Here is a 20,837-nt window from a genome sequence, read left to right as displayed (position 1 = left end):
GTTCCAAGAAGCTGCCAAGTCTGCTCACCAGTGGCTGGCTGCACAGGAGAGGCAGGTAGATGGGACTGTGAACCACCATGTCTGACCCTTGGAATAATAACTTCATTGGAAGCATTGTACATCTGACTCAGGTTTCTCCCTCTGCCAAATTGTAACCTGGAATCATAGAGAAGAGGATCCTGGGAAATGTAGTTCCAACCTTAGCATGACAAGATAGAGGCAGCAAACGAGACCCAATCCTACAGGGGTAAACCTGCATATCAGATTCTGGAAGCTGAATTGAAGAGAGGGCAGCAAGTCCTACTGTTCGAATGTGGATTTCTAATTCATCTCTTTTGTAACCTGTCACTCATTACTCCCTTTGCTGTGCCCACCATCTCCAGGTGCACTCCCCTCTGCCTTAAGCTCTCCCAAGAGTTAGATGTGTTGGGAGTCCTTAGGGAGAAACTAGAATTTCACTGAGTCTCTGTGCCTCTGTTCCAGAGACTTCTGACTTCAAGGCACTGCCACTCGCCCCAGCTCCTGAGCCCTCCTACACAGGTATGGGGATCTTCCTCAGGGCTTTCCGTAGTATGCTGTGTGGCGTGTAATCTGTGGAAATACAGCCCCTCTGCCTGTTTGTTAAAGCGCAGTCCACAGATATCTTCACTCTCGTTCTCTGTCCTACCTCTTATTCATGGTAATAATCTTTTACAATCATGGCAGTCAAATTTTAAAGATTTTTTTTCTTTTTTTGAGATTTCTGAGTTTTTGAGGTCTCACTGGACAGCCCAGACTGGCGTCCGACTCACAGAGATGCTCCTGCCTCTGTCTCCTGAGTGCTAGGATTAAAGGCGTGGGCCACCCCACCTGGCTGATTCTGTTGTTGTTGTTATCATCATCATCACCATCATTTTGTATTTGTGTCTGTGAATGCAGTTGCCCTTAGAGACCAAAGGTATCTGATATCCTGGAACTGTAGTAGTGACAGCTGTGAGCTGCCCTATGTGGGTGCTGGGAACTGAGTTTGGGTCCTCTGTAGGAATAGTGTGTGCTCTTGACTTCTGAGCATCTTCCCATCCTCAAAGTAAAGTCAGAAGGCCCTGCCAGTTCCGTCATGTTTGTCCACAAGAGTTTTGTCTTGTTCATTGTTCTAGAGACATTGCTCTGGTGTCCCATTGTTTTCCTGCTCTGCTTGGAACTTAGGGTGTCTTAGCTGACTTCGTGGCTGAAATCAGCTTCCCTGAGATTTTCATATCTCGGTTCAGTTGTATTCCCAAGTCCTGGATGATTAGTAAGAAACAAAATTGTTTTAATTCTTTTCTCCCCTCCCTCCCTTCCCTTTCCCCGCGCCCACCCCATCCCCAACTCTGTCTCGTACCTGCTTGGTCTGCTTTTCTTCCTCCTTTATGATGTTTTGACATTTCATGAGAACACAACTTGCTTTACACCTATGGATGTCTGAGATGAATAAAAGTATCTGTACACAAACCCAGAGTCCCTGCTGTGGGTCCGGGTGCAGCCGTCTGTCATTTTCCATTCATGGAGCCCATTTCTTTCATCTCTAAAATGAACTGGTCCCGTTGGAGAGTCCTTTTTAAGACTAATGAAAATTATGACCCCGTTAAGGTTTTAGTGTTTAGGGTCATGTTTTGAATGCTTGATCCCCAGCATATTGCATGTAGTGATATTTTGTTTGTGTTTTAACAAATAAAGCTTGCCTGCAGATCAGAGTGCAGAGCTAAGTCACTTAGAGGTCAGGGAATGGTGGCACACACCTGTAATCCCAGCATTTGGGAACCGGACAGTGGTGGTGCACACCTTTAATCCCAGCACTAGGGAGGTGGAGACAGGAGTGATATGGCTGGCTGGAGAGGGGACTATAAGGCAGGAGGAGACGGAACACATTGAGGTTTGATGGAGACAGTTGCGGTTTGAGGAGATAATCTGACGACAGGATTGCTCCTTATTTCTAAGCATTGGTGAGGTAAAGAACTCTCTGGTGGCTGGCTGCTTTGCTTCTCTGATATTCAGCGCTAACCCCTGTATCTGACTTTGGGAATTTATTATTAATAACAATTAGAATTCATGCTCCAGTTGCATGTATTGGAGGTTATGGAGCAGCTGAGATAATTGTACCTATTGACTGATACCTAGCACCTTTGGAGGCTGTACCCACCCCGGGTTCCGGACCACACTCTTTACCTCCTGGTCTGGACCATGTGAACAGCTGCTAGCTTGTACTTAACTGCCACAGTTGGAACTGCAGCCAACACTTCCTTCCCTGCTATGACAGAGGAAGCTTCTGAAGCCACGAGCCAACAACCTGAGTCCCTTAGGTTACTCACATCAAAGATTTTGCCATAGCACCAAGGAAAGTAACTAATTCAGCCCCTTACAAATGCACATCTAAAGCTAAATAGTTCAGAAGGGTCAGGCATGCAATGCCTTCCTGTCCACAGCCCTTCACAAGTTCATGCCATAGCTCAGAGCCCCTGGCCCATGGCATCTCTGAGGCCATCTTTAGCTCTAACGGTATGATTCTCGGTACATGCAAAGTTTAATAGACCTGAAGGATGACCTTACAAGCCAGAATTCATAAAATATTAAAAGTGCTTTTCAATGTCCTGTTTTGAAGAAAGCAGAAAAAGTCAGAGAACCCGAGTGTTGGTGTGGATTCAGCCCATCGAAGTCAAGTTAGAGTTCCCCTTAGGATTCCATGTGGCTCGTGGGCTGTTTTAGAGTGCTGATAGCCTGGCTAGTGGAAGGGGATGGGAGAGACCCTTCTGTTGCCTCACTGTGGCCAGAGGGCCGAAACCCCAGCACATGCCCAGCCAGCAGGCACTCAGCTGGGTCTAAGCAGCAGCCTCCTGTCCTGCACGTCTTGATGATGATTTTGACTGTTGTAGAGACAAGAGCCAACCCGCAGATTGCACCGTGACATTACTGTGCGCCCCAGACGCCCTCCTGGGCTTCTGATCTTTAAGGAGCAAGGTGATGTCCTTGGGGCTGCAGACAAGCAGTTGATAACGGAACTGTTTTCTCCATTACAGGTAAAGCCAGGGAAGGAAGGTTACACTGAAATCTCTCTATTAGCCATCTTCTAAGGGCCTGAGGCAGCTGTATAATAATACTGGACTTGACACGATCTCAGATCAAGTCCTAGGGTGTTAAATTGTCTTCATTTGGCTGAGGCTGCTGGGAACTCAGGAAATAACACTGCAGTGGGCATGCTGCAGAGTGTCTGGTGCCAGCTTCAACTGCGGTGTCAATATTCCTGCCTTAGTAACCTAATGTCCCCCTTCTCTTTCGTCCACACTAAAGGTTGAGCCCATCTTACACACAGGACCAGAAGAGCTTAGGGAGGAATATTTGTGTGTATGTAATGAAAATCTGTGGATGAGATTCCAGTCAATGCCCAACACTGATTTTGTGTTTCATATGTGTGTTCGCAGCCTGAAGGTAACTTCAGACATTGTTTTGAAAGCATCCGTGTTTTAATGCAACTCATCACACAAGGTGGGGTGTAGAATTTTCCACTTGAGGCATCCTGCAGGTTCTCACCCATGGCTGACTGGAAGCATTTTGGATTTCAGATTCGGGATGCTCCATATGGGCGGACTGGAGTCTGCAGAGTAGAAGGCACCCCATAAATACTTAGTTCTGACGGCAGCTCCACCTGTGATCGGCCCTTTGCCGAGAGGCTGAGAGTTACATATCGGCATGTCTGGGACCTCCATGGGGACTGAGAGAGTTAGAAAGAACCTCTCCCAGCCCCCTTGGTCTAAAGAAACATTGGATGGGTGCCATTGCAGGAAACACACTGGCATCCACACTGCCTTGGTATGTGGGTGCGGTCAAAGAGCTTTGGGCTAAACTGTGCTGGCTTGTTGTGTCAGGGCCGACCCCTTCTAAGGCCAGAGGAGACACCGGGGCAGTGGGCACAGAATGCCTCCTCCCGGAGGTGAAGGGGCTTGAAGGTAGACCAGGAGTTTGTGGGTTGAAGTCACAGGGGGACGTCAAAGAGAAAACCGAAGAATGGTGTCCCATCTACCACTCCGGCAGACGCTACCTCGGAAACGAAGTCCAGGAAACTATGGCCTACTACCAACCTGTACCAACCCGAACATGTTGGACACCACCCGCTATGGGATGGGCAGAAGATGGCGTGGGCCTGGCAGAAGTTGAGTCACCAGAACTGTGCCAAAGGCTTGATGTGGCAGGAGGTAGCACGACAAAGGCACTAGAGTGTGCCAGTTGGGTACCAGCCGCCTTCGCTGTTAGAACTGGTCTCGGGAGAAAGGACAGCCCTTGGATATGCTTCTAAAGCAGGCGTTTTCCCTGTGTGCCAACAGCTGCCCCTCTCTGCAGGCTTCCTTCCTGTGGCTGAAGAGGCCAGAGGACAAGGCTAAGGACGGGTAGAACGGGAGGCAGGAAGCCTTAAAATGGACGATACACTGACCGTTGGTCTAACTCTGCTTCATGTATTTTCTGCGTAGGTCAGGAGACAAACACAGTAGAGCTGAGGAGGAGAGAGGCTGAGAGAAAATGCCAGCAACCCAGAGATTCAGTAACCGGACAGCAGGCACGTGATAAGAGTCTCCAGACAGTTTTGAAATGTCTTTGGAAGGGGGAAGGGATCCTGATGCCACATTGACTGGGCATCAACAACCACTACCCCGATTTCCCCCATAGAAGGCAGAGTCAAGAGTAGCACCTCTTACTGTGATAACACAAGTGTATTAGCAAGATGTGTGTTAGATCAGGGCTGTGTAATGAAACTGTAACAAGAAGTCTCATGGATGCAGCTGCTAGTCTTTTAACCCAGGCGGGTTTAGTGAGGCTAGCCCAGGTTCTAGGTCCCTGGTGGGGGAGTGGGGGCTTTTCCTAAGCTCACACCTTTATCCCATATCATGTAGGTTCTGCCATGTGTCCCCCCCGGACCCAAAATTCTTTACCTTCTGCTGTATGACATCGGCCTGTAGTTGTGGCCGACTCCCTTCACACCAGCAGCCCAGACGTCATGTGGCTGAATGGAGACCTTCTGAGCATCGACAGTGTGCAGACATGGGCACTGAGAGAGGCCCAAAGCTCTGCTCCTTGGGCCATTCCCAGGCCCTGGCTGAAGCAGTCACGCTGATTGCAAGTGCTTTATTTTCTTGCAGGACATTAGTAGGTAGAAGCTTATTCTAGCATACACTCCACACAGTGCCCTGGTTCAAGCCCCAGCATTCCCTATACTGAGTGGGGTGGTCATGCTTGCTGGTGAAGAGATCCCAGGAGGCATGGGAGTGGGAAGTTAATCCTGACATTCACCTAGGTCATCTAGAGGAAGGGCTCCAGGCATGGCAGGCACCTCCTAGACACATTCCTGTGTGTCCTTTTGTTCACGCCTCCCCCGCATTCTAATCTCTACTGTGTTTGAGCGCAGCGGTGGAGATGGTAGTATAGTTTGTGTCCATGGAGCAGATTAACCACTCTTTGCCCCAACCTGCCCATGATTAGGCCTTCACTCCCCCGTTGGCAGTCCTTGGAGGGACAAATGCAATCCAAGAGGCACTCAGCAAGAGTCGTGACTGGGACATCATAGCAAAATGGGGTTCGTTTCTAGAACCAGACCCCATCCACTCAGATGTGTGTGTTTCTGGTGCTGGGGGGACGGCTCAGCAAGAAAAGCACTTGCCACACGGGCACAAGGACATGCGTTTGCTTCCTAGAGCCCACGTTTTTAGAACTGAACACGGGGACTGTATACAATCCCGCCCAGGCACGGAGAGACGGGCAGGTCCCTGAAGTCACTGGCAAGTCAGCCAGCCTACCTGGTGAACTAGAGCCAGCGGGAGAGCCTGTTTCAGCAAAGTGGTGGCTCCTGAGGAGTGGCCCCTGAGGTTGTTTTCTGGCCACCACACACACAGCGTGGGTGTGCACACACGTCCCTGTACCATGAACATGCCTGGGCACACGTAACAAACACGTGAAGTCAGTCAAATATGCCTTCCTGTAGCTGGAGTAGATAGATGGTCAAGACCACAGTATTTCTCGGGCTACTTTTCAGGGCAGAATAGGCCACCGTCCGTCTCTGTCCTTCCGACGTGTTATCTCTGGCCACACACCTCATCCCTACTGGTTTCTCTCTTTGAAACAGGTTCTCAGGGTAGCTCTAGCTAGCCTGGAAGTCACTTTCTGGGCCAAACTAGCCTTGAACTCTTAAGATTCAACTGCCTGTAACCTCCTGAGGAGTGAGATTAAAAACATGTACCACCCTGCCCTGCTGTCTGTCTGCTCCTTAACATACAGGGCACAAAGTGGTATTTCCCATGTACTTTGTCGGTAGAGGACTAGAAATTGTCCTATCATAAGTCTCCCAAGAGTCCACATCTGTCGAGTGTCAGCAGCGAAGCAGCTGACATCGAAAAGCAGAGGGTTTAGTGGCCATTGTCTGAGGAACCATGATATGCCCACTGTCATTCTCCACGCATGGAAAAATAAAACTGTGCCCAGCCTGCTTGCAGTTTGCTCTGCATCCAGGGTGTGTTCTGACTGTTCAAAACACTACTTAGTTTAGAGGATGCTTAGGCACTGCGGATTTTAGCAAAATAAAAATAATAAAGGGCTGGAGAGAGATGGCTCAGCGGTTAAGAGCACTGCCTGCTCTTCCAAAGGTTCTGAGTTCAATTCCCAGCAACCACATGGTGTAATGAGATCTGGCACCCTCTTCTGGATTGCAGGCATACATGCAGAAAGAATACTGTATGCATAATAAATAAATAATTTAAAAAAAATAAAAAAAATAAAATTTAAATAAATAAAAATTCTTGTGTCTTATTCCACTAACAGAGGACTCAAGAGCTAAATAGGCAATGGAATTCTAGCAGGGAGGACGGGCATGTGCTCTGCTCTCCTGGATCTCTGCCAACACTCCCCACTGGTGCAGCTGTAGTGGTTATATTGCATAGATAAGAATATTCAGCACCACGGCCAGAGCCAAAGACCCGGTTGGCTTCATCTTTGCCCTCCAAACCAATGCTTGGTCACTTAGAAGGTGTGAGAAGGAACCCCGTCGCTTCCAGATCAGTGCCTGAGAGCCTGACCTCAGGCCCTGGAGAGAGCACAGGTACCCAGAACCATTTGGTCTACCCTTCAGTGGCTCAGCTTTGTAACTGCACAGTTTGGAGGACAGAGAGAAGAGGCTAGTGCCTGTTGAACATCCCACGTCAGACGTGAAGCATGTTCCACGTGCCAGACGTGAAACATGGCCCCCCACACGCCAGATGTGAAGCATGTTCCCCCACACGCCAGATGTGAAGCAGCACCCCCACGCCAGATGTGAAGCAGCCCCCCACACCAGATGTGAAGCATGTCCCCCCACATGCCAGATGTGAAGCAGCACCCCCACGCCAGATGTGAAGCATGTCCCCGCACACGCCAAACGTGAAGCATACCCCTCGTGCCAGATGCAAAGCATGTCCCACGTGCCAGACGTGAAACATGGCCCCCCACACGCCAGATGTGAAGCATGTTCCCCCACACGCCAGATGTGAAGCAGCACCCCCACGCCAGATGTGAAGCAGCCCCCCACACCAGATGTGAAGCATGTTCCCCACACGCCAGATGTGAAGCAGCCCCCCACACCAGATGTGAAGCATGTCCCCCCACACCAGATGTGAAGCATGTTCCCCACACGCCAGATGTGAAGCAGCACCCCCACGCCAGATGTGAAGCAGCCCCCCACACCAGATGTGAAGCATGTTCCCCCACACGCCAGATGTGAAGCAGCACCCCCACGCCAGATGTGAAGCAGCCCCCCACACCAGATGTGAAGCATGTCCCCCCACACGCCAGATGTGAAGCATGTCCCCCCACACGCCAGATGTGAAGCGTGTCCCCACCACACGCCAGATGTGAAGCATGTCCCCCCACACGCCAGATGTGAAGCATGTCCCCGCACACGCCAGATGTGAAGCATGCCCCACATGCCAGACATGAAGCATACCCCACATGCCAGACATGAAGCATACCCCACATGCCAGATGTGAAGCATGTCCCCGCACACGCCAAACGTGAAGCATACCCCTCGTGCCAGACGCAAAGCATGTCCCACATGCCAGACTTGAAGCATGCACAGTATCAGTTCCTCCTCACAGCAGCCCAGCGAAGATGAGGTTTTCTCTATCTCCCCTCCCAGCCACATGTGTGCACCCATAGCAGAGGTGAGAAAGACAAGTCCTGTCCTGCTGCATAATGTGGGGCTTCCTGAAGAGGTTACACCAAGGATCAGATCCTTCCAGTTTGTATTTTGGTTTTGGACGTGGAAAAAAAAAAAGGCTTGTGGGAGATCAAAAACTGGCAGTTGCCATCACTGTCTGCTTTTCAAGCAAGTAGGAATGCCAGGCATGGTCTAAACCCTGTGTAATCCCACCTAATTCTCACCACGGCTCTGCAGGGTGCATACAGTGTGAGGCTTGATCGAGTCAAGTCAGTTGTGCAACTGCTGAGTAGCAGGGTCGGGATTTGAACTGAGTCTTGTCTGACGTCAGCAGGTTTGTGTGTCCTCAGGCATAATGAAAATCACAGTGAAAAAATCTCATCCGTTACTTGTTGGAAAGAAAAGTATTTCCTGGATGTTTTCATTCAAGGTTTTTTTTTTTATCATGTTGTATAGTCCAGACTCATGGATTGCTGGTTCTGTCTCCACTTCCCAAGTACTGGGATTACAGGAACGTAGCACCACACCCAGATAAAAATACCTTCCAATAAAAATAACAGCGCTCAGTTTTTAAAGTCAAGTCAAACATCACATAAAAGTCATGTCGTTCTGCAAGGCAGAGACGCAGTGGGGGGTGGGGGTTTCTTGGTTTCCACCTCCACCCCACCTCCCACCTACATACCATGCAGAGAATGTAGCTGCCTTTTCAGAGATCCCGTGGGATAGCCAGGGGGTGCATTATTCAAGGTCTTAGTTCAAGTTTGCCATCTTGCAATGTTAGAGGGGGAATCCTCCAGCTAGGAATTAAAAATGGTTGTCTCTGGCATAGATAGCCCGTTAGTCTTCAGACCTTCTCTGCTAGACACAGTGACACAGACACACTGAACATTTGACATTGACAGAGAACAGGGGCAGTGTCGGTGTCAGGGTGTACCTGGGATTGACAGAGAACAGGGGCAGTGTCCGTGTCAGGGTGTACCTGGGATGTTAATCACCGACCATCTCCGCATCTGTGGCTTTTCTCCCAGGACGCTTAGTCACCTAATAGTTAACCACTCTGGTCCTCACCCAAGGCATCATTCAATTCCCATGTCTCCTGTTCTACTTGCAAGTTCAAAGCCAGCTGTTGCTTTTATGGAGAAGCCTAATTGCTGGGCAATCTTATACCTGTGGCTTCCTTCTCCTAACCTCCTCCCTGTGACCCAGCTTTCGGCTGTGGGCCGCACCACACCTCTGTCCTGTAGGAACATCCTGCCGTGTCTTTATCTACAGAATAGGTGTGCACACAGCTTAGCTTAGTAATAGGAGATGTTAAAGGATACATGTTTCACAAACACAATAAATGACAAATTAGATTTCTTCTGTAGCCCCATGCATTTTCTTTTGCTTGACTTTCCTGCATTTCTGTGGCAAGAGGCCTACATGGAAAACTCGGCCTACAGGGAAGTATGTGTCCTGTTGCAGCATTTTAAATTGTTCTTGAATTATTAAAAAGGGACAAAAAAGTGAACCTTAGATACTAAAGTGAGCAGTAGCAAGTGAGCAAAATGGCATCCTGAAAGCAATGACTTGTGGGAACTTTGTGTTCCATGATGTCTGCAAATCATACATTTGAGGCTACTGTGAAGAAATGTCTATAAGATACACATTCCCAGATACCTCTTGTGAGCGACAGCTGCCTCCTTTCCAGTTCTTATCATTGACAGAATACTTTGTTTCATTAAGAGTATATGAGTAAACCACCCTGAAATTCTTGTCTGACGCATGGTTGCCTTGCATTTACATGATAACTTTTGTGTCCCTGAGCTGACATTGCTCCTTCCTGGTAACCAGAAGCCTGGAGCGACAGGAGATGAACTCCCAGGTAAGGATGGCAGAGGAGAATGGCAGGGGTCTGCACCTGGGGTGAACCCACAGCCTCTCCTACAATTTCAGACTTTTTTTTTTTTAGCATTGCTTTAACTTAGCGTTCAGCACACTTGGTTAAGTCACCATTAAGGTGACCCTTTGATACTTGAAAGACAAATAGGAACCAGTATTGACACAGCTTATGTTCCTAAACCCTCAGAAGACACATGCATTTCCTTAGCTGTGTAGAAGAGCTACACATTCTTGTTACCTAGGGTCTGTACTTAGTTCTTCTGTATCCAGCCAGAGACAGATAGATACAAGATAGAGTTAAATGTAAAAGAAAAAAGCACATTAGTAGTTCCTGGGCTTCGGTGCACCGTTAGCTTTGTAAAAGTGAGTTTGTCCATCACAAGTGCTGATAAGGCTGTGGGCAGATGGGATCTCAGCTCTGGTGAGTGGGTCACCCTGGACGCCACTTTGGGAAAACGTGAAGCTGCAATAAACAAAGAAATGTGTACCGCAGGAATGTTTGTATACTTGTGTTTCAGGGTTTATGTTGGGGTGCCAGCCCCCTAAACCTCTCAGGATTCAGAAGGACCGCTATAGCAGACGAGAACTGACTGGAAAGGTTTGAGGGTAAATAAAATAGCTCACATATGTCTCTTCATTTACGCTATTTATTCTTATTGTTCTCTCGCCAGTGCTCTCTCCGGTGCTCTCTCGGTGTTCCTTGCCGTTTCTTGCTGTTCCCTTTTGATATTCCCTTTCAGTGTTCTTCTTGATATTCCTTCCAATCCCACAAAGTTTTCAGTGTATATGCCCACACAGTCATAGTTAGCAATTCCACCTTACGTCTCAGAGAGGTCATGGCTATGAAGCTCCCCTGTAGATACCAGGAAGATTAGTTAAGGATGGGACTTTAAATTAGTACAGAATTCTAAGAAGAGAAAAGGGGGGTTGTATGTTAACTGCATTCATGTGGTTAGTTAAGCTAGAGTTTGTAGGATGTAGGGAGGAAAAATGGTACAGTGTTGTGCACTCTGAGTACTTCCACAGAGGCTGGGAATGCTGCATTTGCGGTAGCCATGGCAACCAGCATGAGCTGCAGAAGAAAAGTGGATGGCGCTTGGCCCCCGGGCCAACAGGGTGCTGTGGGGGTGCTGTATCTGCTGGCACCCGGGTGAGAAGGAATTTATTTCTCTGGGGGCTGGTTTAATGAAACAAACTTTTTCCCTGTACATTTTGGGGTAAAGGTACAAATAGTTAGTTTCCTAGACTAAGACCTTGTGTCAAATGAAAGGTAAAGGTAAGTCTAGAATATTATTAAGAGCTTTTTAGGGTAGAGCAAAGGTCAATAGGCTACATTTTCCTGAGCTGGCTGTTGGAGATTTTTAGGGCTGCCCAGATCTGTTTATCACTAAGGGCAGACCTGCTGTCTCTTCTACTCAGTGCCTGTCTTTTGAGGTCCTTATGTGGTCTCTTGGCACGATTCCTGCCAGTAAGGCTAACTGTGGGGGACTAGCTTTATGTAGATGTGATTATGAGAGCAAAGGTTTGGCTGAGTGACTGCTTTCACACCAGGGCCCCACCGTGTGGGCGGAGGTATACAGTTGACAGTACAGGAAATGTCATGTTTAAAGAATGGTTTATACACTGCAGGGATATTTGGGGATGAATCCCATTATGGAAAGAGGAAAAGCCATGGCTTCACAAGAGTTCTACAGAATTGACAGCGACTGTTGAGAAGGCAGCGTCCCAAAGCCTTGCAAGTCGGGTGTTAGCCTAGAGACTACAGCTGTACTTTCACTGTATAATGCCTGTGGTCACCCACTCTTGTTCCCGAGTTGGGGGCGTGATTCTCTGGGACATTGCTCTCTAACGGGGAAGACCCTGAGGCAGCCTGGGTGTCAGGATGGGGAGGGGTCTAAAACAATTAACATAAAAACAGAAGCAAACCCCACATCTTCATGGGTACACTGGGACTCTATGGCAGCTCTGGAGAGCTATGTGTTACAGATACAGGGTTGCCATGAGCCGGTAGACAGGCCATCTGTAGCCAGAGGTAGCCATGTCCGAAGGAGGTACAATGTAGAAACTGGAGGAAGCTAACAGATCACCACACACACCGCCAGAAGCTGGCATGATGCAGTCTTTATTTAAGTGGCTGGATTTACTTTGAAAACCAAGCTTCAGAGGAGGAGGGCCTGGAGAATTGGTCCATTGCTGTCGAGTTTCAGTTGTGCAAGATGAGTATATTCTTCTAGAGAGCCACCCAGCACAGGGCCCACAGTGCTGTACACTCAGTGTGGAGAGAGTGAGTTCCTGCCCACATAAGACGGGCTGGGCCTGGGGGTACTCAGCAAACGCCTGAAGGAGATGGTGTCTTTTGTTTGGATTGGAACATTTTTATAGCTGGTGTCACTTGTCCGCATCTCTCAAATTGCATGCTTTGACTATATGCTGGCTATGTGCTGATTCTTGCTTACCAGTTAGGCTTCAGTTTGGCTTTCTTGAAAAATACGACTTTCGTTGTATAGCCCAGGCTGGCTTTCATCTCTCCATCCCCCTGTCTCTTCCTTCAGAGTGCAGGCATGTATCCCCATGGCCAGCAGCGTGACTGTTTTAAAGTCAGAATTGAGTAATACATTTTCCCTCTCATAGAATGAATGTTCTTATCCAATCAGGTGAAGGCCCTAAGAAAAAAGATCAGGGCTCTTCAAAGAAAGACACTTGGCGCCAGGCATCTCCAGGTACAAGACCACAATTCTAACTCTTGCCAGGCCTGGCATCCACCTGCAGCTTGCCCACCCCACAGTCACATGGCAACCTCAGTGGTGCATATGTTCTCCTGTTCACCTGTCCACATACACAGGTATGTCTGCGTGCATGTTTGTATGTTAACTGTGTGTAAAGTACATGGAAAACCAACTGTTGGGCTTTATTGACTCAAAGCACTGACATTCTATGTACCCTAGACCCTCTGTGTAAAATGTGTATCTTTGCTCCTTTCTTTAAATTATATTTTATGGCTGGGTGGTGGTAGCACATGCCTTTAATCCCAACACAGAGGCAGAGGCAGGTGAATCTCGGTGAGTTTGACACCAGCCTGGTCTACAGAGAGAGTTCCAGGACAGCTAGGACTGTTACACAGAAGAAACCCTGTCTCGAAAAACAAAACAAAAAAACTGATTTTTTTCTGTATGGGTGTTTTGCCCACATGTAAGTGTGTGCACCACATGTGCGCCTAGTGCTTTTGGAGGCCAGGACCTGGACTTACAGACTCATGAGCCACCGTGTGCCCTTGAGCTCCAGTCCTCTGGAAGAGCAGCCAGTACTGTGAACTTCTGAGCCTTCTCAGCCCCATCTCTTTAGTTCTGGGCTTGCAGCCAGAAGAGCTTGGTCACTTACTTCCATCCAAGCAAATTAATGCTGCTGTGTGAAGTTCTTTGCTCTTAATGATGGTGTGGAGTTTTACATGAAGAACGCCTCAGGTGAGTGCAGGGAAGCACGGAAGCTCACCCAGGAGCCCTGCTGTTGACTCCCGTGGTGATCGAAGACCCAGTGAATTCCAAGGGAATGAACAATACCAATTCCGGCCCCATCCTGCTCCTGCCTCATCTTGTTCTGTCCTGTGCTTTTGCTCCCTGGAATCTTTCCTCAGTAGCAGGTTTTCTTTCTGCTCCGGTAAGTCCACATAAACATTTCTCAGCCGGAGAACAGTGAGCTCCAGGCTTGGGGCTTTGTCCAGAAGAGAAACAAAGGTTGATGCAGCCCTGAGGGCAGGGCAGGGCAGGGCAGGCATCCTGAGAGGGGAGGGCTGTGCCTCTCTTTCACCCGAGCCAGGGACACACAAGAATGCCTCTGTGAGGGAGGCTTGCTGATGGAAGAGGCCACGTGGACTGAGGGATCAAGAGCTGGCCTCAGAGACTGCCCCTTGAGACTGCAGTTCTTGTCACCTGACTTTAAATATCACTGCGCAAGTGTTTTCCTGACACCCCATAGGTGTTCCTAAACTTGAAGTTTTCAGTGGGGATGGAAGAATTGGAGATAAGCAAGTACCTTGTCTCTAAGGAAGAGTCAAACACCAAATTGTTGATTTGTTTTTGTTCTCAGTACTAGGGATTGAACCCAGGGCCCCACACAGGCTAGACAGTCATTCTGGTGTTGAGCTACCTCTCCAGTCCTCTTTTCGCCTTTTATTCTGAGAGAGGATCTCACTGAATTCCCCAGGCCAGCGCTGAACTCACTCTGTAGTTCAGCCAAGGACTTGAACTTGAGTTCCTCCTGCCTCAGATTCCTGAGTAACTGGGAATTACAAGCCTGCCCCACCAGGCCCATCTTGAAATACACTAACATAGCAGACACCAAACCTGTGGGAAGCCTTGCTCCTCGTAGCACAGGAAGCATCAGTGCAGGCAAGTGTTCAGATATGCTAAGTATTGTTGCTGTAGCCATGGTGCCACTGAGCCCATTAAATGCTGTTAGTGCCACTGAGCAAGTCACTTTTTAAGCAAATGACTTCTAAATTTTATTTCAATGAAAAATGAGATAGTTGCTATTGTTTAAATATGAAATGTTCCACAGAGACTCCTGTGTTTAATGCTTGCTCCCAAGCCATCAGTCTCTTTTGTGAAGTTCTGCAAACTTCGAGGGGTGGAGCCTTGTGGGGGAAGTACGCTTCCTGGCCACCTTGAACTACACAGCCTTTGCCAACATGTTCCCGCTGCCATGAAACCATGAGCCCGAATGACTCTCCCGCATTATGCTGGGGATGGCAGGCATTTCATCTCAGTGATGGGAACACGGCTTCCTGTGACTAAGGGTTTCTATATTGGACAGCACAGCCATGGGGGCTTCCTAACGCCCTCACAAGCATGTCCACCAGCAGAGCTTGAGAAGGAGCACTCTAAACAGGACAGCTCGTGACTCCTTTGCTGCTGTGTGTCCATATCTGAAGGACTGTCATAGCTGTAGGGAACCTCCAAGTCAGCTCAAGACCCGCGAGACCCCCAGAGGGACGGAGAGAGGGCAGGAAGAAAGAAACAAAGACAGGAGATAGAGGATAAGGGAGAAGCGGAAGGGAACTGGAGAAGGGGGCAGGAGTATTTGTCAGTGGGGATGGGACACACAGAAGACTGTCTCTGGGCAGAGAGGAGACTGTAGCAGGCTTTCTTTGGGCCACCAACCAGCTGCCAAGTCCTGACACAGAGACTTATTTTTAGTTATGAATGCTCGGCCTTATCTTTTGCTTGTCCCACCAGCTCTTATAACAAAGTAACCTGTTTCTCTTCATCTACATTTTGCCTTGGGGCTCTTTACTTTTCTTTCCTTCTGTATGTTCTACTCCCTGGATGTTCTGTGTCTGACTGGCTGGCAGCTGCCTGGCTGGCCCCCGATGGCTTCCACTCTTTCTCCCTTGTTCTTTCCTCTCTCATTCTCTTCTTCTGAGCCTAGGGTCCTCCTCCTATTTATTCTCTCTGCTTGCCTGTCCCTCTACTGCCTAGCTATTGGCTGTTCAGCTTTTTATTAGGCCAATCATGTGCCTTAGGGAGGCAAGGTAAAACAGCAGCAGCACTTTGTTACATCATTAGACAAATGCAGCAGAAACAAATGTAACACATCTCTGCCTAGTTAAACAAATGTAACACTCTTTACATAGTTAAACAAATGTAACACTCCTTTTACATAGTTAAAGTAGTATTCTGCAATAGGAGATAAACATGGCACACAGGAAAATGGCAGTTTATAAAGGTATAAGGGGAAACCCATGTCAGGATAAGGTGTTTAATTTTAATTGGGCATGCTAATTAGGTGAGCCAAAGGGATTTCTGATTGCTGGCCTTCAATACTTCAATAGCTGGACCTTGGTAGTTCCTCAAGAGAAGGAAGTGGCTAAAGAAAGGATTAGACCTTAGGCACTAGCTTCAGGAATGTGATCCAAATGGTTTTTGGAAGGCAGAGGGAATTGGGGAGAAGGGCAAGACCTTCCAGAACCACATCCTCAACTGGGCTAGTGTTCCTTCAATAGTTTTGTGTTTCTTTGGAGAGTTTTGTTTTGTTTTGTTTTTTGTGAGCTTTTGCAGAGTTTTGCTATGTAGCCTCACCTGGCCTGAAACTCACTAAGCACATGGGGCGGAGTTAGACCTTGCATCCCCTGTGCTAGAATCCCAGGCACCTGGCACTGTTCCCACCCTGTCATTGTGCTTTGGACAGCTGGGGTTGCACTGATTACTTTTGCCAATTAGACACAAACTAGGATCACCTGGAAAGAGAGGCCTTCTGAGCAATCACCTCCAACACACTGGCCTGTGACAACCCCTTTAGACACTTTCTTGACTAATGACTTTTTTCATTAAAATTACTTTTATTTTTTTTTAAATCCACACATTAAAATTTATTCTTTTGGTGTATAATTCTCTGAGTTTAACAGACAGGTACACATTATAACTATAAACAACATAAAGTTCCCGTTACTAAAAAAAATCTTTTGTGCCAACACTTGGTATCTCCTGGTTTTTCTGCCTTATTGATTCACACTTTCCAGAAAACACACAAATGAAATGTAACAGTAAGCATCCATTTGAGGCTGGCTTCTTCTACTTATCTATATGGCCATACCTCCCTGAATGCGCCCAATCTCGTCTGGTTAATGATTGACGTGAGAAAGCTCAGCCCACTGTAGGCAGCACCACTGCTGAGCAGGTGGTCCTGGGCTGTGTAAGAAATCAAGTTGAGGAATATTGGTATTAATTCTTCTTTGAAAATCTTGTAGAATTCTGAGCTGAAACCATATGGTCCTGGACTTTTTTGGTTGGGAGACTTTTGATGACTGTTTCTATTTCTTCAGCAGTTACAGGTCTGTTTAATTTGCTTATTAGGTTTAAATTCTTGAGCAATCTTCACAATCGCTAGACAAGAACTTATTTTCTCATGTGTGGAATTTAGATGCATCTGATATATGCAGGAAGAGAGGGGGAGGGTATTATTAGGTAAGGGAAACAAAGGGGGGAAGCAGAGCTGAATAAGATCATAGCACATATGTATGCATGAAAGTATCAAAACGAAACCCATTATTTTATAGAATTAATATAAAATAAAAATAAATTAAAATAAAATAGAAAAAAAAAGAAATCAAGTTGTGCAAGCCACGAGGAGCAAGACAGGAGACAGTCTTCCTCCATGGTCTCCACTTCAGTTGTTTCTTTCAGGTTCCTGTCTTGGCTTCTCCTGCCCCTTGGTTTTTCGAGACAGGGTTTCTTCGTGCAACAATCCTATCTGTCCTGGAACTCACTCTGTAGACCAGACTGGCCTCAAACTCACAAAGATCTGCCTGCCTCTGCCTTCACGTGCTGAGATAAAAGGCGTGCGCCACCACCTCCCAGCAGCTTGGCTTCTCTTGATGACAGACCGTAGCCTGTAGCATTCCCTCCCTCAAGTAGCTTTTGGTTACTGTTCTCTCGCAGCAACAGAGAGTAAGCAAGGACTGGGAACCATGTGGGGCTTGGACTGCTCAGCTGGGAATCTGAGTGCCCCTTACAGACACTCCCATCAGGGGCAGCTGAATGTGTTCCCAGAATCCTGTGTTCCAAGAATCTTGTGTGCAATGGTTACTTAAGACTCTAGCGACAATGAGAACGTCCCACCCAGCATCCTTTCCAAGGTGGGATTTTTAAAATGTGTTTATCTCTCATATTTTGGGAGATTCAGATTAAGGTCCTTTGCCACACTGAATGATCTAGCCAGAGTCCTGTATGGAAGCTTTGTAAACAGGAAAAAAAATATATCATTTGCCATGATTATCTTGGGATAATTTTTATTCAATGATAAGCAATAGCTGGACTTAGAATGTGCAAATATTGCATGTTGGAAATGAGGGCAGAAGATTGGGCCAGAAATAATTTGGTGTTTGGTTCCTAGTAGGCTTGTGTGTGTGTGTTTAACCCCATTTATATCTGCCTACAGGAATAGGCTTTGCTGGCCTAAGTCTTCAGCTCAGAACTCCTGGGGCAAGAACTCCACACCCCTCAGCCTCCCCATCTAGACAACTGCAGAGAATGACTTTCCAGGCTTTCTTTGAGGAAAGAGATAAGGTATGTTATAAAGCACTATTTTAAACAATTGTAAAGCCCTGTCGTTATAAATTATAACAAGTTATATATTTGATTTCCCCTTTGGGGGATATATTACACTCAAATATAAGAAGTTGCTGTATTTGAGTACAATATAGATTGGTTTAGGAGGAATGTCAGGCTTACAAGATGAACACATGCTAAGATCAAGGCGAGTGAGTGGCTGCGGTCAACCCTATGACCAGCTTTTGAATAATGACTGTCACTTGAGTCATTTCTAAGGAACAAGTAAACAAATTCCTTCAGTTTGACTCTGGATTCTGTTGCTCCACTCCATCTGCTTGTGCCCACGAGGAGGACCCATCACACATAGCTTTGGAGGCGGTCACTCTGAGTCAGACTGAGTAATTGTACTTAATAAGTTTGGTCTCCCTCTCATTTGGTTTTTGCTCCCTCCTCTAGATCTACCCCGAGTTTTCTTCCTCCCTCAGAGCCGCTTAAGCACATTAGCAACCTTTCTTAATCTAAAAGGGCCAAAAGGAAATTTCCACATTATGCAGGAAAGCCAGAGAGAAGACGGTAGCCCAAGGTTTATTGTCTAAATCTGGATGTGTTAGAGAAGAGGAGAATTGTTTAAGAAAGTGTGCAGGACAGCAAGTGTGAACCTCCTGCTGTAACTAAAGGGCAGCCTCCTTAGCTATGAACGCAAACCCAGATGAGACCATCCCATCCCACCAGATGGACAAACGTTAAACTGTAAACGACCAAGTGTTGGTAAAGGCATTGAGTACCCGAAAGGGCGTACATTGAGCTGCCAGTGCTGATGGTGCTGGGATGTAGCTCTGTGGGATTTATCTATAACCACCATGAAATGGCTTCACTTTAGCCGCTAAAGATCAATGTGCTCATGTCCTAAAACTTAGCAGCTTCCTTCCCACAAGATAGATGTTTAAATACTCACAGAGACACTGTTTATGGGAAGCTAATGTACCCCAATATTAGCATGAATACATTTAAATGATGACCTCTATCAGTCTAGTCTGCATAATAAATACGCATTTCATTTATTACTGAAAAGAAAGCAATTGAAAACACAGCAATTTTCACGAGTCTAAAACAGCTGGAACTAAGCAAAAGTGCATGACTAGGTGAAACAAAATGTATAGATAGGATTGTGCGCTGAGAAGACAGCTTCATGGGTAAAATGCTTGCTGAACTAGCATGAGGACCAGGGTTTGAGCCCGCGGCAACCATATAAAAAGCAGGGTATAGAGCATCTGTAGCTGTAGTGCTGAGGGGACGGAGACAGGAAGATCCAGAGACCTTGCTGGTCCTAAATCGCTAGACAAAATAGCCAGCTCCGGGTTCACTGGAGATATTGCGCCTTAAGTAGGTGGAGAAGACACTGGCATTGACCTCTCGCCCCCATGGGCAAGTTCACAGCAATATGCCCCTGCACACACATGAACAGGTACATGTGCATACACCACACAGTCAAGACAAACAAAAAAATTAATAAAAGCATGTTATTTGTATTGGTTCCCATTACTCTGATAAGTGTTTTGATAATCCACTGAGAGGGATGTATTGGTGTAGCTGAACTTTCCTTGAACTTCCAGCCCGCAAATAATGGCACAGAGACTTATTATTAATTATGAAAACTTGGCCTTTAGTTCAGACTTGTCCCACCAGCTTTTATAACTTAAATTAACCTGATTTTATTAATCTTCATTCTACCATGTGACTTTTTTTTTTTAACGCATCCTTCATTCTGTATGTCCGGCTTGCTGGCATCCCTGCCTCTCTTCTTCCCAGAGCTCTTCTCTCTCCCCAGAAGTCCCACCTATTCTCTCCTGCTTAGCTATTGGCCATTCAGTTCCTTATTAAGCCAATCAGAAGATACACATCTTTACAGTGTACTCAAATATTCCACAGCATATTGGGACACAGTCTTGAAGGTGCTACGAGGCTATGGTAGACCAGTGCATCACAGTGGGACCATGTAGCTCGAGTGGATCAGAATGACTCACTTTAAGCCTGAGGACCCCTTTAGAGTCACAACTTTCCATAATCCAGAGACCTCCCACTAAGTCCCACCCCTACCAATAGCACCACACTGAGTTTCAGGAGATCCAACCTAGAGCTGCTCAAAAGTTAGGGCAGTGGTTGCGCCTTGGAAATGGAGGAACATAATAAGGAGGGGCCTTTGAGGTCTCAAAAGTATTTAAAAATTTCTCAGTGAGTGACGGGTACACAGTTTTGTCCCTTATCCCTCAAACTAGAGAAACTTTGCACAAACAAAATAGTATGAGGGCTGTGGTGACCAGTGGAGTCACTTGCCTTCAGGACACCTGCTAGATTGGCCTTTCTGGCTCTCTGTGGCTGAGTGGCATCACATTCTGGTTTTGTGACTCAGGAGCATAAATAAGGTATGTCATTTCTAGGCCAGATGGCGGTTGTTGCCATTCCATGACCTTCAGAGCTGTCTCTAAGTCCAGCATGACAACAGACCTTATTCCAAAAATTATTTGTTCCCTCAGCCTAGGGTGAGGACACCAAGAATTGTGGACTTCCACCAACCTGCAATGTGTGGAACCAGCAAGTTGGAAACCTTTCTTGTTTTGAGCCACTCGGTGAAGATACCATAGGAGGTGAGTTCTTCCCTCAGTATCATGTCACATGAGACCAAGACAAGACAGTGGGATGTGTGGGTGAAGAGCATTTCTGACTGT

At 47.1% G+C, this 20,837-nt stretch overlaps 1 long non-coding RNA gene across 1 annotated transcript in view; it reads left to right on the top strand.

The window, feature by feature from the left end:
• Window positions 1-20,750, top strand: part of LOC142838362 (uncharacterized) — a 79,136-nt gene extending 58,386 nt beyond the window's left edge. Inside the window, exons 2-3 of the long non-coding RNA XR_012908539.1 lie at window positions 17,999-18,126; window positions 20,646-20,750. This is a non-coding gene — a long non-coding RNA (uncharacterized LOC142838362). The remainder of the gene's footprint in view (window positions 1-17,998; window positions 18,127-20,645) is intronic.
• The last annotated feature ends 87 nt before the right edge of the window (window positions 20,751-20,837 follow it).

This window comes from Microtus pennsylvanicus, chromosome 19 (assembly GCF_037038515.1).
Source record: "Microtus pennsylvanicus isolate mMicPen1 chromosome 19, mMicPen1.hap1, whole genome shotgun sequence".
In the NCBI taxonomy this organism is placed as follows: Eukaryota; Metazoa; Chordata; class Mammalia; order Rodentia; family Cricetidae; genus Microtus; species Microtus pennsylvanicus.
Note: the sequence above shows the minus strand (reverse complement) of the source record. Positions and strands in the feature narration are given on the sequence as shown.